General features: G+C 37.4%; 1 protein-coding gene across 14 annotated transcripts in view; it reads right to left on the bottom strand.

The window, feature by feature from the left end:
* The window catches only part of PDLIM5 (PDZ and LIM domain 5), a 205,708-nt gene that overhangs the window by 138,583 nt on the left and 50,153 nt on the right, over positions 1-16,972 (bottom strand). The window lies entirely within an intron of this gene.

Genomic DNA, 16,972 nt, shown 5'->3' with positions numbered 1-16,972 from the left:
TTTGAGCACAAAGAGCAACACAGGCAGAGGATCTCCTGAACAATCTTTCCTGTAGGGTCCAATTCCTACCCAGTGTTTGGGGCACTGAATTCTTTTAGATCACAGACCCAAGGATCTTTTACACTAGATGTGCTTCCTGCTCCAGGCATTTAGTAGGAGGGGAAGGAAACCAGTTGTGTCTGAGACTGTCAGACGGTTTTGTGTACCACAGTCTTTAATCCTTAATCTTTCTTCCCTTCTCTAAACAATTTCCTATGTGTTCACATAACTTAGTTTGATATCCTTCAAAGTTCATATGTATCTATTTCACTGCTCCAAAAGAAGCAAACAAATAAAAAATTACAGTAAAATGAAACATGATGCAATTTTAATACATACCTAGAAACATGGAACAAGTACAAATCAAAAGAAACCATTCTAATTCAATGACAAGCTCAGAATTCAGTAACTGTAAGTAGATCACACTGAATATTGAGTTGTTGGAAGACAAGTGAGACTTCACCCAAAAAAGAAAATAACCAATATTCCTCAAATACTTAAAAGTAAAGGATTTTACACAGTTTCTCTTTGGAATGATGAAAAAATTCTGAAAATGGATAGCAGTGATGGTTGTACAACACTGTAACTGTACTTAATGCAACTGAATTGTACACTTAAAAATAGTTAAAATGGTTAACTTTTATGATTACCACAATTTTTTAAAAATAAAAAAACTAAATATTTTGGAGAACATTTTACTAAAATTACTTCTTTTTTTAAAGATTTTGTTTATTTGACAGAGAGAGACACAGCGAGAGAGGGAACACAAGCAGGGGGAGTGGGAGAGGGAGAAGCAGGCTTTCCTTCCCGCGGAGCAGGGAGCCCGATGCGAGGCTCGATCCCAGGACCCTGGGATCATGACCTGAGCTGAAGGCAGACGCTTAATGACTGAGCCACCCACGCGCCCCTAAAATTACTTCTTGATTAAAAAATATATCCCAGGGTGCCTGGGTGGCTCAGTCAGGCTAAGCATCTGCCTTTAGCTCAGGTCATGATAATCCTGGAGTCCTAGGATTGAGCCCCTTGTCAGGCTCCCTGCTCAGCAGGGAGTCTGCTTCTCCCTCTCCCTCTGCTCTTCCCCCCACTCATGCTTGTTGTCTCTCTCTCAAATAAATAAAATCTTTAAAAAATAAAAATAAATAAATAAATAAAATAAAAAATATATCCCTCCACAAACTAAACAAGAACTGAGTACTGGAATTCACAATTTGAAAGCAAAGCAATAAATAAAATAGATATCGAATGTTCAGTCAGGTTAGGTTTTGATTACCATCAGCTATCAAACTCTTTCCTTAAAAATAATGATCAAGGCAGACCAATCTTAGTACATAAGAATAAGTATCTGTATCTAAAATCAAGAAAATAGTGGTGAAGATTAGATCCACTGAGACAGGCTCATGTCTGCGTTCCTCTCCACTCTCTCCTAATGGCAGAAGTGTGCCTGGCACACTACAGATCTTCACTAAATATATATTGAATAAATGGATACCACAGATTTATTATTTAACACTGGCATTTGTTTTAAATTGTGAAATGCGCCTAGCTGGCTCAGTCGGTGGAACATGGGACTCTTGATCTCAGGGTTGTGAGTTTGAGCCCCACGATGTGTATGGAGCCTACTTAATTAAAAAAATAAAACAAAATAAACTGTGAAATTAGGAAAAACTAAAATTTTACATAATTAGAAATTCATTTTAAAATACATCAAGCGACTAAAAAAATTCTTGAAATTAGTAAGAAAAAATACCTATTTGATCAAAGCTATACAAAATCTCACAGACACAAAGTGTAAAAAAAGATTTCAAAACTTTCGAATGAAATATTTCCTATCACATACATAGTATATCACATACATAGTATATCAGGATTTTATTTTCATCTTTACACTAACAGAAACAATCCTCTTAGCTGCCAAGATATTTAAGGGCAAGAAAAATTAGTAGTATGTTGATACTAAAGAAATAAAATTTCCAGAGTAACAAAGCAGATCAAAATATAACTCACAGCACACTTATCAACATAGCTATATTATATATATGTACACATATTCACTATTTATTATATATTATATGATTGACAAAGTAGTTCCAAAATTCAAAAAAATTAAATGGACTAGTTTTCACAATCAAGGGATCAAGAAAAAAACAAGACAGAACTTTATTAAGTATATTTTAAAATACTATAAAGGCAGGTATATTTATTAAAATATGAAAGCTGTGTAGGGTAGGAAAAAAGTCTAAAAACAGCAGTAACTATATTAAAAGATACAGTTTTACAACATTAACAGGTGTAGCTGTCTTTTAATGACCACTATTTCTTTTTATGAATTTAAATATAAAGAAACCACTTAATTTAATAACAGAAATATGAACTGTTCTTCTCAAATGCAGAGAACCAAAGAAAACTGTTCCTAAAAGCCAGCAATGCCACTGCTTTCTATGGGATTTATTTATAGGGTTGTTATAATGATTAGGTGAGACAAGAGCTCAATAGATGTTAGCTATTATTATTATTTCCTTGACTTCAGATAACTAACCTGAGAAATATAGGGGCTGTATTAAATGATCTCAAAGGTCCCTTCCAGTTTTTTTTTTTTTAAGATTTTTTTTAATTCATTCGAGACACAGAGATACAGAGAGAGAGAGAGCATGAGCAGGGGGAGAAGCAGAGGGAGGGGGAGAAGCAGGCTCCCCGCTGAGCAGGGAGCCCGATATGGGGCTCGATCCCAGGACCCTGGGATCATGACCTGAGCTGAAGACGGATGCTTAACCATCTGAGCCACCCAGGCGCCCCTAAAAGTTTATCTATCTGGGGCACCTGGGTGGCTCAGTCTGTTGAGCGTCTGACTCTTGGTTCTGGCTCAGGTCATGATCTCAGGGTCCTGAGATCAAGCCCTGCATCATGCTCCATGCTCAGCAGGGAGTCTGCTTTAGATTCTCCTTCTCCCTCTGTCCCTCCCCCGGCTCTCTCTCTCTCAAATAAATAAATCTCTAAAAAAAAATAAGGGATGCCTGGGTGGCTCAGTCAGTTAAGCGGCTGCCTTCGGCTCAGGTCATGATCCCAGGGTCCTGGGATCAAGCCCCATATCAGGCTCCCTGCTCAGCGGGGAGCCTTCTTCTCCCTCTGCCTGCTCTGCCAGTTGTTCCCCCTGCTTGTATTCTCTCTGACAAATAAACAAAATCTTTAAAAAAAATAAAAATAAAAAAATAAAAAATAAATAAAAGTTTATCTGTGAGCTGTCTGCACAAAGGTATAGATCTAATCCTAAAAAAAAGAGTTAAATCTGAAAGACTTCATTGACAGAGCAAAGGAAAATCTATTCCCTTCCAAACTGAGCAAATGAATTGAAATTTGAATCCTGATGAGAGAAAGTATCAAATAATTTATCCCAGATTTTATTTTAGCCAATGCTTGACCTTTATTTTAGGTAAAGCATTAAAATAGATAGGTAATGGGTGGGTAGGTAAATAGATAGATAGGCAGACAGACAGGCAGGCAAACAGACAGGCAGGCAGGCAGATAGACAGATAATCAGAAATAGAACACAGCTAAATTACCTCATCATTTCTCACATTAAGGTAGCCTTAAAATAGAAATTGAAACCTATGGACATTTCCCCTAAATGTACCCAATAAAAGCAATTTAAATACGCTCATCCAGTAGTAACATAAAGGTAATGAACAATGTAGAAAGAAAATAATCTAATCAAATCCAATGTCATAACTAGGTAAAACTTTTCTTACTCCTTTGTTCTAGATGCCTGCTAGATTCTAAGAGCCCATGGTCTCAAGATGTCCAAATCCAACTTCTCAGAACTATCTATCCTTTTAGGATTGCTTTTACTCTAACTGCCACCCTTATTTTTAGATGGTGGAGCACAGAAATCCTATAGCCCCTGTGAATTCCGCCTCTTCCATAGGTACCAACATCTAGGGAAATTACTAAATTGAATCTATCCTTTCATTCCTCTCCCATGCTAATCCATACTCAATATGTCACCCTGACCTTGCCTACTAAGTACCACAAGAGTTTTCTAAAGACCTCCTGCCACCAAACTCTCCATATTCCTCCCTCTTTCCTCCATCTTCACATTTCCATAATGGTGGCCCTATTACCACTTCATACTAGAGAGTTCCAATCATGTCAACTATTTATAAAAAGAGGGTGAAAAAACTTCAAATACCTTCTTGCTTCCTACAATCTAGAATAAAGCTAAAGCCTGAATTGCGAGCTATCTGTAATTTGTCACCAACCTGTTTCCAACTTTAAAACAAGCTCTATAAAGTCAGAGATCATGTTTTAGAATTTGCTCCTCTCTAAGAACTTTGAATATTGTAGATATTAGAAAAATATCTAATTAACCCATCATAAATAAGAAATCGATAAAGTGGCACATCAGTTTAATATGCTAAATTCTAGAGAAATATACTTAATTCATCAAAGAGAGAAAAATCGATCTAATCTGAAAATGAGAATCTTTGATTAATCATTAGGCTGAACTGGTCTAAGTAAGGTCAAAACTCAAACCACGTTTCTAATAGAACAAAGTAAATCCATTTTGGATAGTTAGTGGTATATTTTTCCTAGGACCTTCAAAGAGATGTCACAACTCCTCTCGATATCTTTATCTAACAAGCATTAGGAAGCGCTTAATTGTGGGGCACCTGGGTGGCTTAGTTGGTTAAGCATCCCACTCTTGATTTCAGCTCAGGTCATGATCTCAGGGTCGTGAGATCAAGCCCCACGTCAGGCTCTGCGCTGAGCATGGAGCCTGTTTAAGATTCTCTCTCTCCCCTTCTCCCTCTGCCCCTCTCTGCCCCCAGCTCGTCATGCTCTGTCTCTCTCTCTCATAGACAGATAGAGCGAGATTAATTGTATTTAATCACAACCTTTTCTCAATCAATGATCAGAAATGGAAACAAATGCCCATCTAATCTTTCATACTATTTAAACTGTCAAACAAATTCCTTTTTGTCTATAGTTTTTTGAGGCCAGTAATATTAATTATCTTGGGTTTTGATAATAACATCTTTTCTAAATCTCCAACCATCTTAGTATTCAATACACGGGTTTTCTATTCACACAATTTAAACTAAAGAACATGAAGAGCCTGAACTAATGCTATTATGTGTAAGTGGGAAAGGCCCAATGCATAGAAACAAATTTAAGATTTATTAAAGACGGTATCTCACTATCTACTCCTATGAGCTTCATTTATCCCCACTTCCTCAAGCCATCCAGTCATTAGAAAGATAAATGTTTTTTTCCCCCCTTAAATTGGGTAGGATGTAGCACTATTATGAATTGTTAGCAGCTAAGGAAAAACTACAAGGTCACTCATTATTTTCATAGTTCATTTTTTCTTTGTTTTTGCCAATCTAAATAGCTTGCATTCATTTGAAACAGTAAAAACTTTCTGTCATCAGTAAATCTTGTACATATTATATGACAGCCTTAAGTGTAGGTGTATTTCATAAATGCACAATGTGTAGGAAGGAAGCAGTAGTTGGAGGCTCCTGGGTCAAGCTCAGCATAAATCAAACTAATCACAAGCAAATGCTTCTCCTTTGATCTTGAGATGCATTTTTATTACTGTTGTCCAATTTTCCATAAACTTAATTGTAGCTGTATGTTTCTTTAAAAACACTGCTTTGTGGTCTCAAGTTGCAAGCACACATGGCTACACATGTTGGGACTACATCTGAGCTTCTGTTTACTGATGCAGAAATGAAGGTAAACCAGGACAACTATATGCTCTTCAAGGGAATGATATCTCTACTGAGCCTCCCCATTAGCCTCGATGAGAAAGGCTCTAATATCAATCACCTATACTTGGACTAAAACCTCTAGGGATTCATTGTAACCCTTTTATACTACAGTTATGGATGACAAGAAGTTTTCTCTTAAAAAGCAAGTCCAGTCTTCAGTAAGCAGATGGGTAGATTGTGTGTGTGTGTGTGTGTGCATGTGTGTGTGTGTGTTATGGGAAAGGATGAAAGGCACCAAGACTTGGGCTTCCCCCATCTGACTTTGACCAGGAAATACCCAAAGGCAAATGTTCTTCAGTCATTTTAGAGGAGTAGCTCTTCTCACGTAACATTTTTCTTTTCTTGTTTTTTTTTAAAGATTTTATTTATTCATTTGAAACACAGATACATATATATATATATATATATATATAGAGAGAGAGAGAGAGAGAGAGAGAGAAAGAGAAAGCATAAGCAGGGCGAGAGGCAGAGGGAGAGGGAGAAGCAGGCTCCTCGCTGAGGCAGGAGCCCGATGCGGGGCTCGATCCCAGGACCCTGGGATCATGACCTGAGCCAAAGGCAGACGCTTAACCATCTGAGCCACCCAGGCACCCCTCACGTAACATTTTTCTATCCTGAGAAAGAAATGGCCCAGAAAAGTAATTCAGACTATTTACTGAGCAACAACAGTAAATAAGCAACTTTCAGAAACATTTTATCTTTCTTTGCCATTATCAGATAGTTACAGATGGGAAAAGAGAGCTTCAAAGGGACTGCCTATGTCCATTCAGCAAATAAGAACATAGTACAGAGCATAGGCTTTGAAATCAGGCAAACATGAGTTCATATTCATGCTCTGCCATTTCTTGATTGTGTGACATTAATTTACTAGACCTCTCTAAGCTTCATCTACCTCTCCTTAAAATGAGGACTACAATTCCACCAGTCTCACAGACTGCTTGAGCAGATAAATAAAACACCAGCATAGCATATACCACACAATGCAAAATAAATGTTCACTATTATTATTATTATGCCATGCTACCAATTCACATAGGCTGGATGCCTGTTTCAAGGACTGACAGGGCAGAGAAGACAGCTTTTCAAACTGACCAGTCAGACCTTCTGACTGCCCCTTCCCTCTATAAATAAAGACAAAATATCCCTTCTTCATTCACTTTATTCCTTCGGCTTCTCTAAGCCTTAAGTTTTCCTTTATTCAGCAACAGAGCTCGATATGCTACAGGATCAGAACCAGCTTTCCATGTCCTCTTTCTCTGCTTACCACTATCCAATTCTGAATTTTCCAAACTCCATTCTCATAGGACAGTGACCTCATATCACCCCTTCCCAGGTCAGTTAGGTGTTGCCACTGTACCAAAAGGCCAAAGATTAAGAATCAATAAGATAATATTGGTGAAGAAGCTTTGAAATGGGACAGGAAGTTAAAAAAAAAAAAAAAAAAACAACCAAGAAAGCACAGAGGCTAAAAATAGGGAACCAGGACTACGAGAGAAGAAAGGGTCATGAGGTATTCTAGGTTTGGTAAACTAGATCCAGGCCTTGTCTCTGGGTCTGTTGTACCTCCATGTGCACATGCATAAAATAATATTTAAATTGAACTGAACATCAAAATAATAAGAGAAGATTTTATACTTAGATTTGAATAACTAAAATAACCTAAATGACTCTTATTAATAACTATGATTTAGAGCCAATTAACTCACAGTAATACCAATATGTGTCACTAAACTTGTCATTAACTTTTTTGTACTCAAATAAAATTTGTAACTAAACTTCCCCCAAATGCTTAGCCTCCATGCAAATGTGTGGCTCCAGCAGCATTTCTTCTTAAAACTTTTTAAAAATATATACATATATATATTTTAAGATTTTATTTGCGAGAGAAAGAGAGAGGGGACAGAGAGCATGTGCGTGCACACAAGCAGGGGGAGGGGCAGAGGGACAAGCAGATTCCCCACTGAGCAGGGAGCCTGATGCAGGGTTCCATCCCAGGACCCTGAGATCATGACCTGAGTTGAAGTCAGACACTTAATCAACTGAGCCACCCATGAGCCTTTCTTCTTAAAACTTTTCAACAAGAGGGGCACCTGGGTGGCTCAGTCGTTAAGCATCTGCCTTTGGCTCAGGTCATGATCCCAGGGTCCTGGGATCGAGTCCCACATTGGGATCCCTGCTTGGTGGGAGGCCTGCTTCTCCCTCTACCACTCCCCCTGCTTGTGTTCCCTCTCTCGCTGTCTCTCTCTCTGTCAAATAAATAAATAAAATCTTAACAAAAACAAGGGGCGCCTGGGTGGCTCAGTCGTTGGGCGTCTGCCTTCGGCTCAGGTCATGGTCCCAGAGTCCTGGGATCGGGTCCCGCATCGGGCTCCCCGCTCCGTGGGAAGCCTGCTTCTCCCTCTCCCACTCCCCCTGCTTGTGTTCCCTCTCTCACTGTGTCTCTCTCTGTCAAATAAATAAATAAAATCTTTAAAAAAATAAACAAAAACAAAAAACAACACAACTTTTCAACAAGAGAGAAAAGTAGCACTATATCTCAAGAGAGCATGCCACTTAAACAAAAATCTCAAAAATGCACTAAATAGAACATTTATCTTATCCACAAGAAGTATGTTATTTGGGATTCACAAGGAATTAGAGATATACCTGTTAGACTAACCCTTCCAGGTAGCTATTACCTCTTGAAAGCAAGTACATCACAGAAACAAAACAATCACAGAACTTGTAGCAAAAAATAAAATCAATGAAAGCATTATAGAGCTCTCACTTTTAAAAGTTAGAACCCAATATGGCAGATACCATTTAAGTAAATTTAACTGCGTAAGATTTCTCTTTAAAATGATCATTTTAGGGGCACCTGGGTGGCTCAGTCATTAAGTGTCTGCCATCAGCTCAGGTCATGATCCCAGGGTCCTGGGATTGAGCCCTGCATCAGGCTCCCTGCTCAGTGGGAGGCCTGCTTCTCCCTCTCCCACTCCCCCTGCTTGTGTTCCCTCTCTCGCTGTGTCTCTCTCTGTCAAATAAATAAAATCTTCAAAAAAAATAAATAAAATGCGCATTTTAGGGGCTCCTGGGTGGCTCAGTCAGTTAAGCATCTACCTTCAGCTCAGGTCATGTTCCCAGAGTCCTGGGATAAAGCCCCAGATCAGGCTCTCTGCTCAGCGGGGAGCAGGCTTCTCCCTCTGCCTGTCACTTCCCCTGCTTGTGCTCTCTCAGTTAAATAAATAAAATCTAAAATAAAATAAGCATTTAAGAATGTGTGGGTGGCTTAGTCAGTTAAGCATCCAACTCTTGATTTGAGTCAGGTCATGATCTCAAGGTTGTGAGACTGAGCCCCACTTTGGGCTCTGCGCTGGGCATGGAGCCTGCTTGGGATTCCCTCGCTCCCTCTTCCTCTGCCCCGCGCCACCCTCTCTCTCCATCTCTTTAAAAAAAAAAAAAAAATGAGCATTTAATATAGCTGCGACATTGCCCTAAGGTTTTTCAAAAAGAGGCAAAATGTTTAGCCACAACAGTGACTGCAATACTTAGAATTCTCTAATGAAATGTACCCTTCCAAATCATAGGGAATCTCAATATGCATACAAAAACCTCCATATGCCTTCCCTTGGAAATAAGCCAGCAATCACAAACCTCAGAAAATAGATGTTAGCAATAGAAATGATTTACTAAAGATATATATACCCAAGTATATTACAGAGACCATCTTATAATATAGATAACACCGTTTTAATAGTCAGATGTTTACTAAGAACAATTTATGCAAAATTAAAATTACTTTGGTAATTATCCTATTATATTCTGTGGGTAACAAGCAGGAGACAGGTACCTATATAATGAGCCAAACCAACATGCAAGTTTTCAACCTCTGCATACTTTCAACAAATATGGAATGCTTACAAATGTATGACCCTAACACCATGGGTATGACAAGAATGCCCTCAGACTTAATACATGTAAAAAAGGAATATATAAATATGACAGCTATAGAAAGAAACACTACCAGAAATTTCCCATGTCCAAAAACCATGGGAACTAAACCATGGGAAAATAAAGATGCTATTTTTCTAACACTGCTGTTACCAAAATTTGGATAAATATACCAATAAAATTACATCAATCTAACCAACAGAATTTTCTTGAGGCAGAGAAAAGCACTGAGGAAAGTCTTATTTTGAAAAACTCTTAAGTAACAGGCAATCTTTAATTTTGCTTTAAAATGTACTTTCTAGTACCTACTATAGGAGAAAACACTTGAATCCAGACTTAAGAGCCTCTGGTTAAAAGTCTCTAGGTGTTTATCTCCCACATACTTCCCAGAACACCAAGGATTTGACTTTTGCACTGCTACCCTTCAAAAAACACATAAGAATGTATGAGCATTACCCCAACATAGAGAACTCACAGAACTTGTTTTCTTGATGAAAGATGAGTGTTACTCAATCGTCGACCGAATATCACAAATAAACAAAAGTGGTGTTTTTAACCACTAAAATGAGCAGAAGTAAAGAACATTTGAGAAGTACTGATTTTTTTCAAACGTATCCCTTAAGCTTTTTTCAAATCCCAATGCATTTACTATCACTCCAGTACTTATTAACCTGCCTTACAATATTACATTCAACACTTAAAGTTGTTCTGTCGTACATTGTTTATTGTTATATAGTGTTGGCACCTCCACCAGCCTGTAAATGCTTACTCAACTACACATAAAAAGCTAATCTCTACTTTGGATGTCTGTGAACATGCCCCTTTAAAATTTGAGGCTACTTTGGATTCATTTTAATACTCTTTTCTGTGAAATAAAATCATTTGGCTTTTTGTATGTTAGAATGGTGAGATAAAACAATCACTGATGTCTCTCTGTGAGTAAATTTGTAAACTCCTTACCCATGTGAGCAGTGGTTACTTTAACTATGGGCCTTCTTTTTTGGCTTATGAGTCAAACTGTAATCAGTTTTACCCAAAAGTCTGAGAATACACCTTATATGGTAGCAATGAAGAGAATACCTCAAAGTACGTGTCATTATGCCTCACAAAACCAAAGGGAAATAAGAGGGTGATTATGCCTTCTCTTTCCTTATGTAGCCACTGAGCTCCCTAGTTCAAACACAGGGCTGCTCTTAACACTGTTTGTTCAAGTACTCTAAATCTCTTTTCCATGATGAGTCCTTCTTTATTGAAGTAACATCTTTATTCTTCTCTACCAGCATCCTAATAAAATAGAAACGTGCCTTCTTAAACTGTAATTCACTATTAAGACACCACATAACACTTTCATTCTATAGCTAATCCATATGTGTTTAAGCCCAGAGATTTAATGTGCTTTGTAGTTAATGTGTGAATATAATTCTACCAGAAATGTGAAAAGTATGGTGGTTTATTAAAAAAAAAAAACACATATACAAACATCTTTAAATCAAACAAATCTGTTAATTACAGAGAAATTTGTGTTTCTATGTAGTCCACTTTATAATAAGGAAAATGGTAACAAATGTCATTTGTTAAAGGTTAAAAATGAATTGATCAACTCTAGTTTACCTGAGAACAGATTAACACTGAAATTCATACATTTGAACCCTCCCTCCTCACTAGGTTCTGTTTGAGGATGAGACGAATCCCCTAAAATTGTATGCAAATTGTGCGCAACTTCGCATGTATTTTCATTGAGTCAGTCCATAGTTTTCCCCAAATTCTCAAAGGCATCTATGACCAAAAAAAATGTTAAGAACGAATGATTTAATGAAACCTTAAAACAGTGTTTCTCAAAGCGTGGTTCCTAAACTACCAGTAGCAGCATACTTTCATGACAGAAGAAAAAAATTCACAAGCCCTTCAAAACCCACAGCTAAAGATGTTTCAAAACCAAAAAAAAAAAAAAAAAAAAAAATCCATTGACATCAAGAAAATTTAAGAACTCAAAGCAGAGTTACTATTTAATGTGGTACAAAATCATGACTTCACATGCTAATGGCAGGTTAAGTATTTAAAAAAACAACAACAAAAACCAGGGACTTACTTTTACAAAATTCCTAAAATCTTCATAGTGTAAATCACTAATATTTAATAAGGGCCTATTCCATTTGATACTGAATTCAGAGAAAGGGTATAAAGAACTGGCATAGCCCTCTCTCTCATCTACTATTTAACTTTCCACGTGTGTATGTAACTTTCCATACCAGCATTCCAGCAATGCTCCTCAAACTATCTGTGGTGAACACTATCTGTGGGGAAAACTTTTTCCCCAATCTGCCTTACACCAATTCTTCTGTAATCTATAATAAAGACAAATTACTGGAAAATAAAATTTAAAGAAACCATATAAAATATAAGACCAAATTTCTTATCATCAGATCCAACAGACATAAAATTACTCTATCAAACCACAAAAGTTTCTAGATACCGACTCTTCATTTCTGTCCTTATTTCATCTCAAACTATAACCAGCAGTTTGCTGGTCTGCAGACCAGAAGGATTTTCCTCTAGGCAATGACTATATCTTTTTTGTCTCTTTAGGTCTATTATACACAGACTTAAAAATAACACACAATAAACATTTAATGAATTACCATACTAGAAATCAATGATATTTAGTCAACAGGCTATTGTTTAGTAATTTATTTCCAATTTTCTTTGCTCTTATGTTAAACATAAAGTGATGAATAATATTATCCATTTATTTTAGCATAGTGATCTGACTTTCTCTTTTGCTCCTAAAAAGGTCTGCACGTTTAAATTTTTGATCCATGACACTAGACTGCCAGCAAGAATATTTGCAATCATTTGTAATTCTGCAAACTGTACACAAAAGTGTCTGTTATTCACACTCTTACAACTCTTAGTATTATGAAAGAGACCTGAGGGTAATTTTAACTCAACCACTAACAAATCCTGTGACCTTGGGCAAATCATTCACATCTCCTACCTAATTCTGCTCAGCTGTACGAGACAGCTAGTCCAGATGTTCTAGCGTCTCTTTCAACTCTAAACCATAATAAATATTTACAGACTACCACCTCTCATTAGTCTAAACAGTCATTACAGTTAGCAGCCATTACTCATTTTGGCATTAAAATAACTTTTGTATTATTCTCTAATTACCTTATATATATATTATTCTTATTTCTCTATTATAATACATTAAAGTGGCAAATATGACTACTTTTCAAAAACCTAAAACTGTATCAACATTAGAAACCCAAAAGGCTATAGGTTTCAGAGCTAACTAGAAGAGAATCTAGCTTATCTTCATTTTCAGATCCCAAATGATTTTTTCTTTTAGAATGAATATTAATTCTATTATATATTTAATTCTAGGATATTTTATTCTAAAGGACAAGAATCTTTTTTCCTACTGGTAGTAGCTAAGCCCTCTCGCATTTAATGTTGAAATTATGCATTCATTTGTTCATCATACATTTATTGAGTAATTACATATGAACTAGATGCTAATGACTATAAGAATGAATTATAAGGCAAATGGGGAAAGCAAATATTCATTTATTCCGTCACTTAACAAATAGCTGTCAAGTATTTAATTTGTGCCAGGTTGTTCTAGGCATGGTGATACAACAATCAGAGCTGCTATTCAGTCAGGGGGAAAGAGACAATCAAGAAATAAACATGCAGGTAAATAAAATGTCAAAAATAAGTATTACATTAGATAAATAAAACAGAGAAAGGGGACAGAAAGTAGAGATGCTCTTTTATGCTAAAGTAGCCAGAGGAGACTTCCTGGGGTAGTGACATCTGAACAGAAACCAGAATGAATTAAGAGAAAGAGCCATGTAGATATCTAGAGGGAATGCATTCTAGGCAGAGGGACAATCAAAAGTAAAGGATAAGATGAACCATGAGAGACGATGGACTCTGAAAAACAAACTGAGGGTTCTAGAGGGGAGGAGGGTAGGGGGATGGGTTAGCCTGGTGATGGGTATTAAAGAGGGCACATTCTGCATGGAGCACTGGGTGTTATGCACAATGAATCATGGAACACTACATCAAAAACTAATGATGTAATATATGGTGATTAACATAACAATAAAAAATTAAAAAAAAATAAACTTAACATGCAACTACAAAAAAAAAAAAAGTAAAGGATACTCTGGGCCACTACAGACTAATAAAGAAATGTATAAAAGTTATCAACATAGGGGCACCTGTGTGGCTCAGTTGGTTAAACTCTGACTCTTGATTTCAGCTCAGGTCATGATCTTGGGGTTGTGAGATCAAGCCCTGTGTTGGGCTCTGTGCTGGCATGGAGCCTGATTAAGATTCTCTCTCTCCCCCTCTGCCCCCACCCCTTTCTCTCTCCCTTTCTTAAAAAAAAAAAAAAAAGTTATCAACATAAATACCAGAATGACTAATATATGTAGATGACATGAAGGTTTCTCAGAAATAATCACAATTGTCCTGAATTGTCCTAATTCACAGTTGAAATAGCGAAACAAAATGGGAGAGATGTACATGCTTTAGGCAAAAACAAAAAGCACGTGAAAGACTTGATGATATGAAAGTACGGCCATTTCCAGGGAATGATAAGTAGTTAAGGGTGTCTACATACTAGAGGGAAAGTGACAGGAAAACTAAGAGCCCAAGCTGGCTAGGTTGCCAAAAGCCATACAATAATGGGCACAGTGTGTGACAATAAATAACTTGTAAAGAATCTAATTTACAAGTTGCTTCCACATCAACTAGTGTGGTCTCCTTAAAAATGTCATTGCTCAGAACAGATTGCTCACATATGCAACTGTCACTCCTGGGTGCCATACTGTTTCCAGGAAATCCAGGCCTGTCAACTCCTGGTTCCTCTCAGTGCTTCTCTACTGTGCACTTTCTCAAATCCTGTAAAGAAGCTGGGAAAGTCTTCCATTCCTGTGTCAGGAAGTGTGGCCTCAGCTTCCTTTGTACTCTGCAGCCTTCCAGAACCAAGACCCATCAACACTTAGACCAAAGGAGTTAATGTTTCCATATATGGGATTATTTTATTCATTCTGTTTGGAATTTGTTGAGAAAAAAAAAAAATCCTAAGGATCCTTTTCCTTCCAGCTCTCTTTGTTTAGGTCAGAACTACCACCAGTACCCCAAATAGGTCTCCTGTGCCTTCCTCAGTCCCAAGTTTATTTTTCTAGCCCAATAAGCTGGCCTGCACAGGTGGCTTTTATCAAGATAGCACCAAATGTTGGTAGATCATGTCTAGCACTCTGGTCTCTAGTCACAAAACATTGATTTACTCTAGATGTTTCACCTCCTCCACAGAAAGCAAACACACAATCACAAAGAGCAGCTAGAAATGGAAAGGAAATGTCCTTACGTCAATGCCACTATTTTTTTCCTTTTTTAAACTAAGACTAAAACAGACTGGAGCAACACTGAATGATTATTGTTCCGGTACAGTTGGTACACCATATGTTTCTGAGCTTTGGGTAACACTGGATTTGGCAGGGGACAGGCTGCTGACAGCAGTCAGGGAACGTTTATTAAGCAATGTCACTGCTCCCAGTTGTGTAAAGTCTGCAGAGATGGGAGTGAGGGAATGGAGGGGGCTAAGATTTTGGTTTGCCTGGTAGCATATGCCTGAAGCATATTTGTCTGTTGTTTCATCTTCACCTTGTTTCCCCTCTGATAAATCAAACCACCTCTTGCCTTCAGAGTAAGGGCCCAGAGTCACTCAAATACAGGGATAAGGCTAAAGCCATTATTGTTAGAGAAAACACGAATTTCTTAGCAGAAGTTACAGGTAAATCTAGGATCTAAAGAGAGCTTTTCTTGCATACATCAAATATTATTACTACCAAATGGTGGTCATTATTGAATGGGAGACCAATGTACTTAAACATCTTTTGAGTTATGTTAGTGTAGTTGACATGGGTTCAATTCTTTCAGCAAACAGTTAATGAGTACATAAGGTATTGTGTGTATGTAAGGTATTGTGTGTGCATGTGTGTGTGAGAGTGTGTGTGAGTGTGTGTGAGTGTGTGTGTGTGTGTGTGTGTGTGTGTGGTGGGGCAGGAAGGGTGAGGTAACACAGAGTTCGATTTCTTAATTGTTGAAAGTATATGTAATTAGCAGATAACATTTATAACACTACTGTCTTTGTACAAAACCTTCCATTTCTACATGTAAAATAACAAAGGTTAACATTTTGCCTTAACATTACTTCAAAATATGCAAAGGTCTATTCAAAAAGTTAAACATTAAGAATACATTTCCAAGAAAATCTATCTGGCAACCACCTGGTTAGCTTAGTTATTATTACTATTATTAACTATGTTAGCTTAGTTATTCTCTGCTGGCAATTAGTATAAGCCATTTCCTCAACTTCCAAGGAATATTGGAACATTATTTCAGTTAGAAAACTGTTATTCCAGGAACAAAAGCCTCTAACTAGTCCATGAGTTCTCCAGCTGTTCGACACAAACATAAACTAGACACCAGTATGCTCACATGTAATATCTAATAGGTCAGAAACACTGAGGTAAGAAACATTCCTTGCAACAGATTCTTTAATCACAGGCACACTCCATGGACTAAAAATTGTTCTGGCACAAAACTAATGGAATAGAAACATAATTTTTTACTGAGAATTCTCTGAAGAGTTATAGCAAGCTTCAGGAGTAAAGTTTTTTTCACAGGCGCCTGGGTGGCTCAGTCGGTTAATCGTCTGACTTTTGGTTTCAGCTCAGGTCACGATCTTGTGGTGGTGGGATCGAGCCCCATGTCCAGCTCGGCACCCAGCGCAGAGTCGGCTTCAGTTTCTTCCTCCCTCTCCCTCTGCCCTTCCCTGTTCACCCTCTCTCTCTCTCTCTCAAATAAATAAATAAAATCTTGAAAAAAAAGAAACAAGAAACGAAAGAAGGACGCTAGGCATATTGCTCTACCAAACTGATTTGCAAACCAAAAACTTTTCTCCTGGAAGCAATGTAAAAGACACACACACAAAAAAAAAAACCCAACACACACACACACACACACACACACACACACACACACACACACAAAACTAGCAGACATTACCCAGTCCTAATTAAAAATGGATTTTTCAGTATATGTATTTTCTTCACTCCCAAATCTAAAACTATATTTAGGCATTTCATGAGATGTATGAAATCTCTTTTCTTAATTTTCACATGATAATTACTCCACAATCACAAAAAATTCATTAA

Source organism: Zalophus californianus, chromosome 2 (assembly GCF_009762305.2).
Source record: "Zalophus californianus isolate mZalCal1 chromosome 2, mZalCal1.pri.v2, whole genome shotgun sequence".
Classification (NCBI taxonomy): domain Eukaryota; kingdom Metazoa; phylum Chordata; class Mammalia; order Carnivora; family Otariidae; genus Zalophus; species Zalophus californianus.
Note: the sequence above shows the minus strand (reverse complement) of the source record. Positions and strands in the feature narration are given on the sequence as shown.